Source organism: Pleurodeles waltl, chromosome 4_2 (genome assembly GCF_031143425.1).
Source record: "Pleurodeles waltl isolate 20211129_DDA chromosome 4_2, aPleWal1.hap1.20221129, whole genome shotgun sequence".
Lineage (NCBI taxonomy): Eukaryota > Metazoa > Chordata > Amphibia > Caudata > Salamandridae > Pleurodeles > Pleurodeles waltl.
The window spans coordinates 98,870,240-98,887,580 of NC_090443.1; the positions used below are offsets into that span (position 1 = coordinate 98,870,240).

Sequence of the window (17,341 nt, forward strand, 5' to 3'; positions counted from 1 at the left end):
AAGCTACATTTTCCCTTCCTGAAGCTCCTGGTGACTTATTTACACTAGCTTTCGAGCTGCTGTCAAACGTGTCCAAAGTCTTCACTCTAATGAGGTGTGAAAACTGCTCCCGGGGCAGTGACAATGGCATAGGTGCTTTTCTCCCCCTAGCAAGAAGACCAGCGGGGTGGGCCCAGGAACTTAATGAACTTCAAAGAAATCTGCCTTTTCACAAGTAAATGTTAGTTGACACCTGACGAGAACTACCCTTTGTCTCCCTAGTCATGCTGGAACCAAAACCAGTTGAACGAGAGTACCCGAGAATTGAGTTTGAGCGAACACCATGCAGGGGACTGCTCAGTACCATGGCACACAATCTCTGCACACGGGGAGAAGGGTTTCCCCCATCTTGGATTTAAGTAAATAGGGTACTGTGTGGGATTGTTTACTAAAGGACAAAAAGGAACGGCAGCAAAAATGGACAGAGTTGTCTCTGGGGACTTTTATGCCATTGGATGGGGAGGTGCCAGGGTCACCACTCCCCAACTTACAAGCTGATGCCAGGCATAATTGTGTCACTCTAAGGCACCATTCTCAGAACACTTTCTGGACCTGTGGTAGAAAAGGACGACTACACCTGCTATTTGAACCTGTGAGGAGACCTGAAGGGCTGGACCAGCTTCCACTTGTACCAAGCACAAAGAAATAATCAACTGCAGCCGTAGACAGTTTACTTTTTCATTGCGCTTTTTCACTTAAATCTTTAAAAATTCACTTCTTTGCTTCCCCTTATTTCATTCTTGTCGTTTTGGTGTAACTTTGCTTTTTACATTTTTAATCTGTTTTTTATAAATTGGAGAGGGATCTTTATTATGTTATATCTTTGTCGGTCTTAACTGATAGGTTTAAATGGTTTACACATTTTCTCTAAGATAAGCCTGCCTGCTCTGTGCAATAACTACCAGGGATTGAGTTTGGGTTTAAATGTTTGAACCGGTTAGTGACTGTATTACTTGTGGTGGACTAACATCCACCCCAATTAATAATTTACTTCATTGCATTGGTGTTCAGTGATGGGATCCAGATTAAGAACCTCATTATGACCCTGGCGGTCTTTAGACTGCCAGGGTCGCAATGGTGGTCTGACAGAGCGGTCTGACTGCCACATTACCACTGTGGCGGTTGTGCCATGGTCGGACCGCCATCACCACCAGTTTTCCTCCACAGGAGGGACTGGCGGTGCTATGGTCCTAATCCTCCAAGGCAGCTCTGCAAGGAGTGCCGCCCTGGGGATTGCAACCCCCCTCTCCTCTGGCTTTTACATGGCAGTAGCACCACCATGTGAAGCTGCAGAGACAGGGTGCAGGGGGCCCCAGGGGGAGCCCTGCACTGCCCATTCACTTGCCATGGGCAGTGCAGGGGCCCCATGGCCAGCCCCTTCACGCTTTTAGTGCGACTGGTGCTGCTTCAAACATGAGCCGGCATCAAAGTTGTAGGCTGTTCCCCGAGGGCAGGCAGGCGGAAACTTAGTTTCCGCCTGCTGACCCAGCAGGGAACTCGTAATAGGGCCCGCAGGAAGGCGGCCGCACTGACAGCAACCTACCCATCAGGACTTCGGCGGACGGTGTGAACCGTCTGCCGAAGTCGTAATGAGGCCCCTAGTGTTTAGTAGTACCACTCAGTTTTCAAAGCTGAAATTAGAAATCCCTAAATTCAGTTAACAGCAAAAATGACTTTTGATGTTTAATTGATCTAAAATCTTTTTTGGGTCATCTTTGTGTTTTTTTTTTTTTTAATTGTTTTGGAGTGTAGGTTTTGCATCCTTAGTCCTTTTTGGGAAAATGGAGGTCAATCTGTCTACCATGGAGAGCTTTGGCATAGTGGAGCTGACAAGCATGGTAAAAGAGAGGGCTGAAATTGAGCAGGGAACGTAAGAAGGAGGATTTCCACTAAGCCTTTAGGGCCTGGCAAAGGTCTGCCAGCTACAGACTACTTCAGTGGAGGATGTGTAGATTGAGGGTGCCAAAGAAGAGGAGGGAGCAGAGGATAACCTGCCCCAGAATGGGCTCTTCAGTAGACCTTCAAGAGTTGGGAGTGGTACAGGCTGTGACAACACAAGCCCTTCTGAACAGGCCATCAGCCAGATGGAGTCGAGTGACAAGCAGTCATCAAAGGAGCTCTAGGCCAAACAGGGTTCATGGCCCTGGAGGAAAATAATCTAGCATTGAAGTAAAAGATGGGCTTGGAAGAGTAGAAAGTCAGAATGGGACTCATGCTGTCCAGTGAAGATGGTGGAAGCAATGGTGAGGGGTCTACAGGGGAACCACACAACTCTTGCTTGGCAAACAGTATTGTGCCTAGCTTTGTGGTGGAGCTTGACATTGATAAATGGTTTTCCTCCTTTGGAAGAGCATTGAGAATGTGCAGGATAGATGAGCAGCCCTGGTGAGCCTTTTTGTGGGAGCCTGTAGCATTGAGAATGTGCAGGATAGATGAGCAGCCCTGGTGAGCCTTTTTGTGGGAGCCTGTACCAACCTTGGAGAGGGACACACTCCTGACTCTAGATTAGGAGTAGCTGACTCATGCACCCACGTGAAGGATGTTCGACTGCAGAAGGTATGTCTCATACCTGAAGAGGACTATAAGAATTTCTGGGACATACACAAACAGGCACATCAAACATGGGTAGAGTTTGTACATACCTCATTGAGAGCACTAGAAGGCTCAGAAAAGGACAATAAACGGAACACTTATGGTGGGCTATATAGTGTGGTTATGCAGAGCATATCTTGAAGTGATTGTTCTTCAGAACTGCACCCGCATCTAGTGGAGTCCAAGCTGACTGACCCTAGTGAGCTTTGAAGGGCAGTTGATTTGTGGAGATGTGGTGTCCAAAAGATTCCAGGGCAGAGATTCCAAAAATTGGAGGGAGGGTGAGGCCCACCCCGAGAAATGGAGGAAAGCAACAAGTCTCAAAAAGAAAACCCCTTTGGGCCCCACACGTCTGAAAAGCGGAAAAAGTCCAACTCACTCCTGAAAATCTGTGAAGTGTAAACCTGGGGAAAAAGAAACCCTTTGAGAGAGGTAGGTGTTTTGATTGCCTACAGCCAGAGCACTAAAATGGAGATTTCTCTTGTCCCAATAGGAAGGATAACACAGTAGGCACTCCAAGGGAGTGACTAGTGTAACTTTGAGGCGGGATTACTAATAGGGGGTCCTAGTGTCCCTTAGCTGGGAAGTGGATCCAGACGGTTAGCTGGTGATCGCTGGAGGTGATAGGAATCCCTTCCAGAGGGTCACAGTGAATGAGGTCACAGTGACTGTTCAGCGGGATTACCTATGCCAGCCAGACTATGGTGGTGGAAAAGATGGTTTCTCTAGAACAGTGTTATGTTCTCAAATGAGCAAGAATGATACACTTAAGAGTTGTAAAGAATTTATTTCATGGTAACGAAACAAGCATTCAGTATCTGACTGTTCTCAGGCAGCTGTGCAACTGTTACCTCCAGAGTCAGTTGTAACCATGACAATATGACATCATAAACTACCTATTCATATTCCACTTAACCCCAGACATAAAGAAAGGACCTAAGGACAGAACACATCTCCATTTGTTCAAACACAGACATACAAATTTTAATAATAATAACAATCCCACACAAAACCTCGATCTAAACTAACATAAAACTAAGCACAAAACACAGAGAAAAGACAATGGACTATACACAGGCTACAGTAAAACAAACAACTTCAAATAACAGCAAACTCAGAGATAAAGACCATATTCAAATGGAACAACAAATAATAAGGATTACCAACAGGTCAAAATGGAGAAAACATTCATGATAAAACATAATCTCTCAAATACTTGGGCAAACCTACCCTCCTCCCGCTTCTGATCATCTCTGCACTGATAGTAGGACATGTGTCATAGAACTCCCGTCATACTTGATCTAAGAACCATCCACTCTCGCACCGTCACCAGACATAGCATCAGTACCATTGTCTGCTGGGGTCCCGAAAGCTCCAAGTCTTTCGCTTTGATCACCCTCCATTGCTCTCTGACTGCTGCCACTGTCCAAACATCACTGCGGCAATTCACTCACTTCTACCAACACAGGAATGGTTTCTTGACATGCTAGGTTCCCATCACATTCTTTGTTCACCTTAGCCACACTGCTCTTGCTCCACCATTTCCCATTCTCTATTTTTACTGCATGTTTAGACACTTGAATCACTGTTGTTTAAGGATAAAACTTATAAATGGTCTTCTTGGAACTGCGAGGGCTCCTATTCCTGACCTGCTCACCTATACAAAATTCAACTGTCTTAACCTTTTTCAATTCATTGTACCTCAAACTGCTGTCCTCTTCAGTTTTCACAACCCTTCCTTTAATCAGATTGACATTAGACTTCTCACCACCTATTTTAGTCCCATCCAAAACCCAACATGGCAACAACACATTTGTAGAATGTCTGCCGCATAACAACATAAAAGGGGGCACTCCTGTAGTAGAATGGGGAGTATAATGGTAGCACTATACTGCGTCCGTCACCGCCTCTTGAACATCCTTCCCAGCCTTGGTTGCTAATTATATAGTTTCTTTAAGCATGTGGTTCACCCCCCTCCACCATTCCATTCCCCTGCGGGCTATACAAAGCAACAGGAGGATGTTTAATTCCCAGTCTTTCCAAAAAATCTTCATAAGATGAGAAACAAACTAAACTCCATTGTCACAAATCAAAAACCTTGACACACCTTCAGAGTGAAATAACTCTTTCAGAAAAGTAATCACATTGTGCAAATTGGGATCCCCCATGAATCTATATGAAATCCACTTTGAATGATAATCAACTAATACTCCTTGAGGCAGAAGCTATAGGTCATTCCTTTCCATTCACCAGCTGACTCAACACTGTACCAACCCCCAAATTATTAACACCCACTGTGACGATGGAAGGAATATTATCACAGCAGTGCTGGTGCATTAACAATGAGAAACTTAAACAACTAAAAAGCATTGTTTTGTTCCTATTCCCAGACATGCTTCACCTCACTTCTTAGCAATCTCCTCAAAGGTTCGGTTTGCCGCGCAAAGTTTTCAACAAATCTGGACTAATATTCACAGAGTCCCATGAACGATCTTAGTTGTTTCTTATCTGCAGGACATGAACAGTCTTTGATGGCTTTGATAGAGTCTTCCTTGGGTGCGATTCCATTTGCTGTAATGTAGTGACCCAAATATTCTACTTCCTCCACTTTGAATCTACATCTCTCCTACTTTAGTGTCATCCAGTGGTCTTCCAGGATGTTCAGCACCGTATTCAGTTTTTGTGGATGAGAATGAAGAGACTCAGAATAAAGCAGTATATCATCCTGGTATGTTAACACTCCACTTTCCTTACCCAGCTTTTGAAAGATTGAAGCCGCTGAGGCTAAGCCAAATGGCCTGCATAGAAAACAGAAAGCTCAGAATGGAGTATTAAAAGCAGTCGCCAATGATCCTGATTTTTCACTCGACCGGATAGTAGGCAGCACTAAGTTCAAATGTGCAGAAAAACTTTGCTACACCCAGTTGAGTCAGCATCTCCTGGATCATAGGTAATGGGAAACAGTCAATTTGGATGTGCTTGTTAATGATCGGAGATCCACTCAAGGTCTGAGGTCCCCAGATTTCTTCAAAACTACCACAACTGGTGAGATCCATTGCGATGAATCTACTGGTTCAATAACCCCTTCTTTGAACAAATCATCCAAATGTGTTTTAGTGTACTTTTTACACTTGGGGGTATATTGCGAACCAGGTGTACAACAGGGATGGCATTGGGTTTAAGGATGATCATTTTATGTTCAATTCCTCTCACCACCCCTAACCTGTTTTCAATCATAGGTTTATGATTGCCCATTACTTCGGTAAGGGACGTTACTTCCATGTCCACTTTTTCCACAAGTGAAATAGGGCGAGAAGTGCCAGGTCTGAGGACCATCCCAAACTTCCCTTGATCTCTCCATTTAAGAAAGCTATACCCTCTCTTTGCAGAACAAATCTTTGTGTCAATTGTTCTTTACTTGTAAGTGATGACTTCACGAAAATATCCCATCATGTCAGTTTCTTGACCACCAAATGCCACAGTAGGAATGCCTGGTGGGCAAAGTCTTAAATGTTTCCAGACTGTGTCATGCAGCTTGTCTTACACAATGTTTATTGGGAACCAGAATCCACTGTAACCCTAAAACATACTTTTCTAATTTTTATTTCACATCCTGGGTCTGCCTTCTTTGCTGAAGTTCCTTCTTCTGATAGCATTTTAACTGGTGAAATTCTACTCACTGATAGCACCACGCTGTTCTTGTTGAATTGTTCTCCCACCTAGTTCACCATGACTGCTTCTTCTTGATTGTCTATACAACTCACTTTCTGCATGTTTCTGCATACACGTGCAAAGTGACCATTACTCTTGCACTTTGAGCACGTTTTTCATACTGCCGGACATTGTTTAGAATTGGCCTTATGATTTCTAGACTCACACCTGAAACAATTCAGTAAAATATGGACTGTTTTTGCCTTCTGTTTTGACTATTACCTGCGGTTTTCTTCCAAAAGTTACAGCTTTTACACTTTAAGCATTATCTTGTTTTGCTCTTTCTAATTCTTTTGATGCAGCCATTGATCTTTCATTTCCTCTTGCTATTTTTATTGTTTTACCTAAAGAAGGATTTTTGCAACACAATTGTTTCCTGGACCTTATTTTCATAACAATTTACCACTAACTGATCTCATAAATATTGGCCAATGGGTCTGACAAATTTACAGAATGCAGCCAGAATGCAAAGTTTATCGAAATAATTTTTAATGGTCTTGTGTGCATTGCTTTCTTGTGGAAAAATGTGTGCCTTTCAACTGTCATGCTGGGGCCCTCTTTAAAATGATGTTCAAGTCTTTTAACTGCCTCTGTTAACCTATCCCATTCAGCTGTTCGTGGAGGATATATTTGTGGTTTATGGTAAAAAATTCTATGGCCTTCCATCCCCAAGCAATTATACAATAATGCCCTTTTCATAGCTGCACTGAAAGTTACACCATCAATTGCTAAAAGATAGCTTTCAAATGTCCTGTACCATTGTTGCCATTTAGTTCTTGGGGAGTTGGGTTCTCTCAGAAATTAACCTGGAAGATTGACAATCTGCATATTAAATTCCAGTGTGTGCAACTAGATTGTAAGGCTGTGGTACCGTTAAATCCCAGGTGGCCGGTATTCTGTAATGTGAGGTAAACTACTTTAAGATGGCTGCCAAAAATTACCTCATAAGTATGAATCTCACTTTGAATATTTGGCTAATCAAATAAACTATTATATTGACCAATCCTGAAGGAGAACATTTTTGAACAAAGAACATGGTGTATTCCGCACCAGAGATGAAGGCAACCATTCATATTGGTGTGTGCAGAACTTTTGTTTAAGCTACCTTTCATTAAAACGTATTTATCCTGCAATTGTACCTGTTAGACTCCATGGCAGACAATGAGCGTACTTTGACGAGAAAGGCACACAAATGTATGTTTTGTATCAGTCATTGTACAAACTTGGTTGTGGTTTGCTGGCTTGTTAGCTAAACCACATGTGATATCTCCTCCAAGTCCATAAATGTCAAATACGTGCTTGCTGAAGCGTATGTGTTCACTCTGAACAGCTGTGATGATGACAGATGCGTGATGACTCATAGACTCAAACTCATGTGGTCTCACTGAGCAGCGCAAGTGTATTCCAACTGTGAAGACACAGCACAAGCACAATTAAATAGTAGGACACTGCATGATCAAGTGTGTCCACTAGAAGATAGCTTAACAAGCGAGAACTGGTCCATTCATTTGAACAGTTCTTCAGTTATTAATGCTCTGGCCTTATCTACACTTCTCTCACCTTCCTCAGTGACACACTGTCAATTTCAATAGAATGAAGTCACAGACACGACAAGTTGTAACGTTTGTGGGTTCTTGTTATTGTGTCAGTTTCCTGCTCTGCTCATCACCAATTTGTTAGGTTCTCAAATGAGCAAGGATGATACACTTACGAGTTGTAAAGAAGAATTTATTCCATAGGGAAGAAACCAGCACTCAGTATTTGCGACTGTTCTCCGGCACCAGTGCAACTGTCACCTCAGGAGTCACTGTGACATGACATCATAAACTACCTATTCACATTCCACTTATGGGTAATACCTGTTTGTGCATATTTAACTCTCCTACAGTGCCGTACTATGTGGTGTAGAAACTACAGCCATAGCATGGAAAGTTAAATGTCACCTGTGGACTGCAGCATGTATTGTGCCAAGTGTAGCAAGGAAAACATGGCTTTAGACCTACCACTGTAGCCTGACTGCTGCAGGCAGTGACAGGGAAAAAAAAGCTTCCTCTTAAATACAAATAACTCACAACAATGTAGGCATTATTGCTCACTTGGTAGGATGCATAGTATTAAAAAATGGGACATGTGGAGATTTAATGTCATGCTGCCATATGAGAAAAGGAATAAACTAATTAAAAAAATAATTCTGCAATCTCGACCAGCTAGACATTTTAATATTCATTAAAAACCCTGTTGTAGTTGGACTCTTGCTCCTAGGTGAGATTGCTGGTTTAGGGATGACAGCGACTAGATCACCCCTACAACAAGTTGCAACTGTCGGCACAACTCTCCCGGCTCACCATCAGTACCTCACAAAAAACCCAAACAGTAAAAGGTGATTTCTGGCAGCCTTTACGGATGGACTCTAGAGTGCGACATCTCAGTGGAGTTTTGGTGGAACGGAAGCTACCCTTTTCCCACGTTAGCAATAAGTCTTAGTCACACACAGGCAACAAAGGAGATGCAGGAACATTTTGAATTGGTGTATTAACAAGACTGCAATCTACTGTAAAATGCATGAGCTGCAATGATTAGGATAACGAACGATGCAAGAAGCAGAATGGTGAAGATGAGTCGTGAATACAAATACCCCCCACCATCTTGCAATAAACATGAAATGTAAAATATCCCTAAACCCTAGCATGGAGAACCTAATCTCTAACCTAACGAGAACTAGGTGTAATAAACCTAATCTGCCAGATCCGTGAGAAGCACCCCCAGCCCTTTTTACAGTGGAATGAAGCCTCTAGATCAGACTCTGTGGTGACACGATGGCTGGATCTGCATCAAGGCGATGTGCATCATGGATGGCATCGATAGCATCTGGTAGGAATCCCTCTGATAACTTTGTCTGCATGAGATGTATTTATAGACATCTTGTACGACCCCTGATGCAGGTATGTTCCCAGACAATAAATAAGCAGGCATGCTTGGGGTTGCAATTATATAAAAATTCCCTCCAAAAGTACATTATGTTCCTGTAAACCCATACGTGGAAAAGGGACATGATGTGAATACCTACGTATCTCACTTAACTTTGACGCTGATAGTGATGTCTTCACAGAGTGACACTGATAAAATAAAATCAAAACATTTTACTAACTATAAACATAGCAGCCATTTTGAAAGAAATAATTAAATAAAGAGGCTAAAACAGAGCAAGCTAAGTAGGTTAAAAGACACTAGGTGACTGTGGCACAGGCCTGCAAGCCAGAAGGCTAAGCTAAACTCCTGATTCCCATTAAAACTAAATAGGATACACTACAACCCAAATTCAATGGTGAAGTTGTATTCTTATTTAACCCCTTCGCTGCCAGGCCTTTCCCCCTCAGGTGCCAAGCTTTTTTTTGGCCATTTGGGGCAGTTCGTGCTTAGGCCCTTATAACTTTTTGTCCACATAAGCTACCTTCGCCAAATTTGAGTCCTTTTTTCCAACATCCTAGGGATTCTAGAGGTACCTAGACTTTGTGGGTTCCCCTGAAGGAGACCGAGAAATTAGCCAAAATACAGCAAAAAAATGTTTTAGAAAAAAAAGGGAAAACAGGGCTGCAGAAGACGGCTTGTGGTTTTTTCCCTGAAAATGGCATCAACAAAGGGTTTGCGGTGCTAAAATCACCATATTACCAGCTTTCAGGAACAGGTAGACTTGAATCAGAAAACCCAATTTTTCAACACAATTTTGGCATTTTACTGGGACATTCCCCATTTTAACGATTTTTTTGTGCTTTCGGCCTCCTTCCACTTAGTGACAGAAATGAGTGTGAAACCAATGCGGGATCCCAGATAGCTAAACATTTCTGAAAAGTAGACAAAATTCTGAATTCAGCAAGGGGTTATTTGTGTAGATCTTGCAAGTGTTTAAAAAATATTGAAATTGAGGTGAAAAAAATCCAGCGATTTTTCTCCACATTTTACTCTGTAACTTTTTTAAAGCAATATACTGTTATGTCTGCTGGACTCTTCTGGTTGCGGGGATATATACAGCTTGTAGGCTTATCAAGAACCCTAGGTACCCAGAGCCAATAAATGAGCTGCACCTTGCAATGGGTTTTCATTCTATACTTGGTATACAGCAATTAATTTGCTGAAATATAAAAAGTGAAAAATAGGTATCAAGAAAACCTTTATATTTCCAAAATGAGCACAAGATAAGGTGAAGAGAAGCAGTGGTTATTTGCACATCTCTGAATTCCGGGGGGCCCATACTAGCATGTGAATTACAGGGCATTTCTCAAATAGACATCATTTTTACACACTGTCTTACATTTGGAAGGAAAAAATGTAGAGAAAGACAAGGGGCAATAACACTTGTTTTGCTATTCTGTGTTCCACCAAGTCTCTGGATAAAAATGTTACCTCACTTGCGTGGGTAGGCCTAATGCTCGCGACAGGAAACGCAACATGGACACATCACATTTTTACATTGAAATCTGACATATTTTTTACAAAGTGCCTAGCTGTAGATTTTGGCCTCTAGCTGAGCCGGCACATAGGGAAACCTAGCAAACCTGCACATTTTTTAAAACTAGACACCTAGGGGAATCTAAGATGGGGTGACTTGTGTGGCTCTGACCAGGTTCTGTTACCCAGAATCCTTTGCAATCCTCAAAGTTTGGCCAAAAAAACACTTTTTCCTCTCATTTCGGTGACAGAAAGTTCTGGAATCTGAGGGGAGCCACAAATTTCCTTCCACCAAGCATTCCCCCAAGTCTCCCGATAAAAATGGTACCTCTCTTGTGTGGGTGGGCGTAGCACCTGTGATAGGAAATGCCCCAAAACTCTATCTGGACTCATCAAAAAAAAAACGACCTGTTTTTTCCAGAAGGGGGGGGGGGACGGGGTCACCTGCGTTTTTTGTTCCTGGGCTCAGCAGCCATCTAAGGAAACCTACCAAACCCAGACAATTATGAAAACTAGACACCCGAGGGAGTCCAGGGAGGTGTGACTTGCAGGGCAATTTTCCTACCACCCAACATTCCCCTCAGTCTCCCGGTAAAAATGATACCTCACTTGTGTAGGTGGGCCAAGTGCCAGTGACAGGGAAGAGCCAAAAACATGTTGAAATTGAGGGGGAACCAAAGCGGGTCCAAAAGGGCAGTTTCCGGAAGGTTCCATCACAAAAATGTGGGAAAAATGTGTGATTTCCAGCAAAGTTGGAGGTTTGCAGGGCATTGTGGGTAAGAAAATGGTACAGGTGCATGTGAAGCACACCACCCTGGAATCAACCAGATGTTTAGTTTTCAGATGTGTCTGGGTCTTGTGGATTTTTCTACACGGCAGCGTCCCAAAGTCAAAAAAGTGCAGCCCTCACCATTCCAAGTGGGACAATTTTGAGAGTTACCAAGCTCATGGCCCAAATGTAAAACCAAAACCCCAAATAATCAAATGTCTTCTTGCTTGCCGTGGGATAAGATGTTTTAGTGTGCGGGGGGAGAGCTGAAAGACTGTTACCCCCTTCATTTGTGGTGGGAGCAAAACCAGGACCATACTGGTTGGTAGCCACCACCCCACTGTTTTTTGTTTTTAATTCTATGCCATCTAGTAGACTTTCTGCCCCCCCAGGGTGTAATTGCCCCATCTGCCAAATGGTGGGCAGAATAACTTTGGCCACATTTATTTGGGGGTGAGGGTATGGCCATACCCCCACCCTCTTATTTAGGAAAAAAAAATCTTCCCTGGTCTCTGGTGGGCTTTCTGCCCCCCTTGGGGGCAGATGGGCCTTTGAAAAATAGGCCGATCTGCCCCCAAGGGGGGCAAATATGGCCAACAGTAATGTGCCCCCATGGGGAGCGACCCTTGCCCAAGGGGCAGCCCCTCACCCCCCCCCCCCCAAGCAAAACACACACAGCAATCCCTGGTGTCTAGTGGTTTCTACCCCCCTAGGGGGTAGATTGGCCTAACAAAAATAGGCTGATCTGCCCTCAATGGGGCAGAAATGGCCTAAATACAATTTGCCCCCCTGGTGTCTTGAGGTTTGTGCCACCCTGGAGGCAGATCGGCCTAATTCTATTACGTCGATCTGCCTCCGGGGGGGGTGGGGGGGGGGGGACCTTGCCCAACAGGCCGCTCCCCTTATACTTAAGGATAATGAAAATGAAATTCAAATATAAATTAATTATATTAGGCTGATCTGCCCCCAGGGGGCTGCAGAAATGGCCTAAAAACAATTTGACCCTCCCTTACCGAAGGTGTTGCTCCCTAGACATAAAAGTTAAAATAAAAATTTTAAAAAAAGGATCCCTGGTGAGATTAGGCCGATCTGCCCCGGGGGGGGTGGGGAGGGGGGGGCAGAAATGGGCTAAAAATTATTGCCCCCCCTCCCCCCGGAGAGCGGCCCTTGCCCAAGGGGCCACTCCTCTCATGTCCATTTCAAAGAAAAAAATATCTGTGGTGTCTTGTGGTTTCTGCCCCCCCACCACACCCCCTCCCCCCCCGGAGAGCGGCCCTTGCCCAAGGGGCCACTCCCCTCATGTCCATTTCAAAGAAAAAAATATCTGTGGTGTCTAGTGGTTTCTGATCCCCCACCTCCCCCCCCTGGGGTTGGCCTAATTATATTAGGCCTATCTGCCTCCAGGGGGGCAGAAATTGCCTAAAAACAATTTGGTCCCCCCAGGGACTGACCCTTGCCGAAAGGGTCGCTCCCTACACATAAAAGAAAAAAAAAAAAAAAAAAATGATCCCTGGTGTCTAGGGGTTTTCAGACCCCCCTGGGGGCAGATCGGCCTAATTATATTAGGCCGATCTGCCCCCGGGGAGGGGGGGGGGAAGAAATGGCCTAAATATTATTTGCCCCTCTGGGGAGCGGCCCTTACCCAAGGGGCCGCTCCCCTTATACGTAAGTATAATATTTAAAAAAAAACAAAAACAATTTGGCCCCCCAGGGAACGACCGTTGCTGAAGGGGTCGCTCCGTAAACATAAAAGAAAAAAAACAAAAACAAAAAAAAGATCCCTGGTGTCTAGGGTTTTTTTAATCCCCCCCCCCCCCCCCCCCCTCGGGGCAGAAATCGCCGTTTGCGAGTCGCTAAAGCCACTTTGCAATGTAGAAATGCATTTTGCGAGTCGGAACCGACTCGCAAAATGCATTTGCGAGTCTCAAATAGGAAGGGGTGTTCCCTTCCTATTTGCGAGTCGCAATGGTATGCATTTTCATTTGCGACCGCGATTGCGGTCGCAAATGAAAGCGCAGTTACCATCCACTTGAAGTGGATGGTAACCCAGGCGCAAACGGGAAGGGGTCCCCATGGGACCCCTTCCTCTTTGTGTCTGGCACAAAAAATAATTTTTCAGGGCAGGCAGTTGTCCAATGGACCACTACCTGCCCTGAAAAATACCGAAACTAAAGGTTTCGTTTTTTTTTTTCAAAGTGCAGCTCGTTTTCCTTTAAGGAAAACGGGTTGCACTTTGAAAAAAAAAAAACTGCTTTATTTAAAAGCAGTCACGGACATGGTGGTCTGCTGTTCCCAGCCGGCCACCTTTCCCTTGAGTGTCCTGAATCGCTATGGGGTCGCAAATTGAGACCCACCTCATTAATCTTAATGAGGTGGGTCTTTGCGACCCCATAGCGACTCGCAGAAGGTGTCTGAGACACCTTTCTGCATTCCAAATTGCGAGTTGCAATTTGCGAGTTGCTGGGACTCGCAAATTGCAAGTCGCAATTTGGAAGATTGCTACAGCTGGCCCTAAGTCCCTTTCTGTAAACTTTGACTTTGCTTAAAAATAAGCAGGAGAGATGCATTCACGATTTGATGGTCAAGGAAGTATTATTCTATTTAGGGAAGGGGGTTAGTAATGTAATGCCTTTTTCCTCTGAAAAAGAAGTGGGTCTTACTTTGCACATCTTTAACAACTGGAGTATTGGGATACTGTAGTACATAATATCAAAGCTTAGTGCTGGTTCATAAGTACACTGGGACTTTGCTAATTTTAGTTTACTTTGTAGGTTAGGAAGAATCTCTGAGATAGACATTAGATTGAGTTTGATTAGTGAATGCTAAGGTGCTTCGTTTTTTTTTTAGGTCTTGCCTAATACAGTGTATGTGCTATCTTTTGCGAGAATTATTATTTTTTTTTTCTAGCTGAGGGTGCGCTTAGAGCCCGCCCTTTTTTTGCCATTGGTTGGCAGCATTGTCACTCCCATTTGCTTGCTTATTTGATGGCATGTGTTTTCTTTACTTCTCCATTGTATGTTTGTCTCTCTCCTGTAGCATGGATGCATTACTTTGTCTTAACACTGCTCATTCTTTTTTTTTGGTACTACATTGTATGCTTTTTAGAAAAGCTCTCTGAGATTGAGTGTGTTTTCCAACTGTTTTTCTTATTTACTTACACCCCTGCATCTGTGCTGCTTTTCCTCGCAGTGTGCTTCTCTGCCCCACCACCCCATTCTCTTTGTTGCTTTGTCTCACCATGTGCTTTTGTGCTCCTTGCCAGCTCCCTCCTTTCTCCATGTTGCTCTGTCTCTCCATATGCTTCTCTGACCCTCTTGTCTCATTTTCATCTCATTTTGTTTCTGTCCCCCATGTTGCTTCCCCCTGCCCAAGACCCCAGTTTTGCTTCCCCGCTTGCATCCCCTGTTTTGCTTCTGCACCACCTGTCTGGCATTTTGAAACTAAAATCAGAAAAATAGCACCCAGGTCATTTTGTATGCACGCGCCTGCAGAAAGAAACTGCCATCCTCATCAGAAGTTCTGCCTTTTAAAAAAAACAATCCCTTAGCCGTGCTGCACAGCATCATGGATGCTGTGCAGCATGGCTAAAACTCACTGGAACAGCCAATAGTCACAAGGACGAGACTTATTGGCTTTGCCAATGTTTGTTCCCCAGCTTGCAAACATGAGTCTCCCCATAGAAAGCACATGGGGATATTGGGTTGGGATCCCCAAGGAGAAGAGTCTGTTCCCTCTGCACCAGTGAATTACATGGTAATCATTCATGCTGTTTTTTCTGTTTATCTGATGTTAGGGGAAGGTATTTAATAGATTCATAGTATGATTCGGACTTTGAGTGATGCTCTCAGTTGCAGTTATGTTTTTACACTTGTTCTACTTGTTATAGAATTTGGGGTTTTAAAGACCATATAACTCTTTTCCAATGGTGAATTCATATTTAGTCATTTGAAATGATAACAACATTAATATTTAAAAAAATAAAATGATGCTATATTTTTAGGTCAAGCGCGCAAGCGCTTTGACCTGTTGTGAACTATTATGGGCTTTTATCCATGCCCACCTCACGCCCATCACTTTCATTGGGATTGCCTTTCAAAAAACCCTTGATGTCATTGGTAAATGCCTTTCATGCGTCCTGCTTTGGGGCTGCTTGGTTACCACCTTGGACACTGAGCCTGTTACAGGGATAATTGCACGATTGCCGATATACTTCAGCGTGGACAAACTACTTTTTTCTTTTGTCTGCACTCTGTGGCTGCCATGGCGTCCATGGCGCTCAGATCGCAAACTCAATCAGCGTTTTTGACATTATTTGCACTCTGATCTGCTTAGTACATGTTGTTTGCAGCAGGCATAGTAACCCTGTGTGCTACCTTATGATGACTCTAAGCTTTCACTAGACAAAAGTATGTTTTCTTTCCAGAAAGAACATAAATCGCCAGGGGTATTTTGACGTTTTTACATTACATTCACTTTGTGATTTGCCTAGTACACATTCTTTGCAGCAGGCACATTCACCCTCTGCACTACCTTATGATGACTCCAAGCTTCCACTAGACAATAGTGTGTTCTCTTGGCTGTCATGGCACTCACAGTGCTCAGAGCGCAAACTCGATCGGTGGTATCATTTTTACGTTATATGCTCTCTGATCTGCTTAGTACACGTTATTTGCAGCAGCATGTTAGCCCTGTGTGCTACCATATAATGACTTCAACCTTCCACTAGACAAAAGTACTTTCTCTCTCCAGAAAGAACATAAATGGCCAGAGTTATTTTGACATTACATGCACTTTGTGATTTGCGTAGTACACGTTCTTTACAGCAGGCAAATTAACGCTTTGCACTACCTTATGATTCCAAGCTTCCACTAGACAGAAGTACGTTCTCTTGGCTGCCATAGCGCTCAGAGTGCAAACTCGATTGTCTGTATCGAGTTCACATTACACACACTCTGATCTGCTTAGCGCAGGTTCTTTGCAGCAGGCACAATAACCCTGTGCGCTGCCTTATGATGACTCCAGGCTTCCATTAGACAAAAGTATGTTCTCTCTCGAGCAAGAACATAAATCACCAGAATTATTTTGACATTTTTACATTACATGCACTTTGTGATTTGTCCAGTACAAGTCCTTGGCAGCAGGCATATTAACCCTGTGCGCTACCTTATGATGACTCCAAGCTTCCACTAGACCAAAGTACGATCTCTCTCCAGATAGAAAATAAATCGCCAGTTATTTTGACATTTTTGCATTATATGCACTTTGTGATTTGCCTAGCACACGTTCTTTGCAGCAGGCACAGTATCCCTTTGCACTACCTTATGAGTTCAAGCTTCCACTACACAAAAGTACGTTCTCTCTCCAGAAAGAACATTAACCCTCTGCACTACCTTATGATGAGTTCAAGCTTCCACTACACAAAAGTACGTTCTCTCTCCAGAAAGAACATTAACCCTCTGCACTACCTTATGATGAGTTCAAGCTTCCACTACACAAAAGTATGTTCTCTCTCCAAAAAGAACATTAATCGCCAGAGTTATTGTGACATTTTTACATTATATCAGATCTGCTTAGTACACATTCTTTGCATTCTTGGACTTTTATTTTTATTTTTATAACGTGATACAACCTGGAAACCGGCCCTTGGAGTAGTATTCGTAGAGTTGTCCTAATCACTAGTTTGATGAGTGATTGGCTCCTTTAGTTATGTTTCTGCTTTGCATTCTGGGACAATTTTTATAATGTGATTAAAGCTGCGAATACAAAGCAGCAACCTGACTAGAT

At 43.5% G+C, this 17,341-nt stretch overlaps 1 protein-coding gene across 2 annotated transcripts in view; it reads left to right on the forward strand.

The window, feature by feature from the left end:
• LOC138292311 (glycoprotein-N-acetylgalactosamine 3-beta-galactosyltransferase 1-A-like) overlaps positions 1-17,341 on the forward strand; it is a 148,209-nt gene that overhangs the window by 64,650 nt on the left and 66,218 nt on the right. The window lies entirely within an intron of this gene.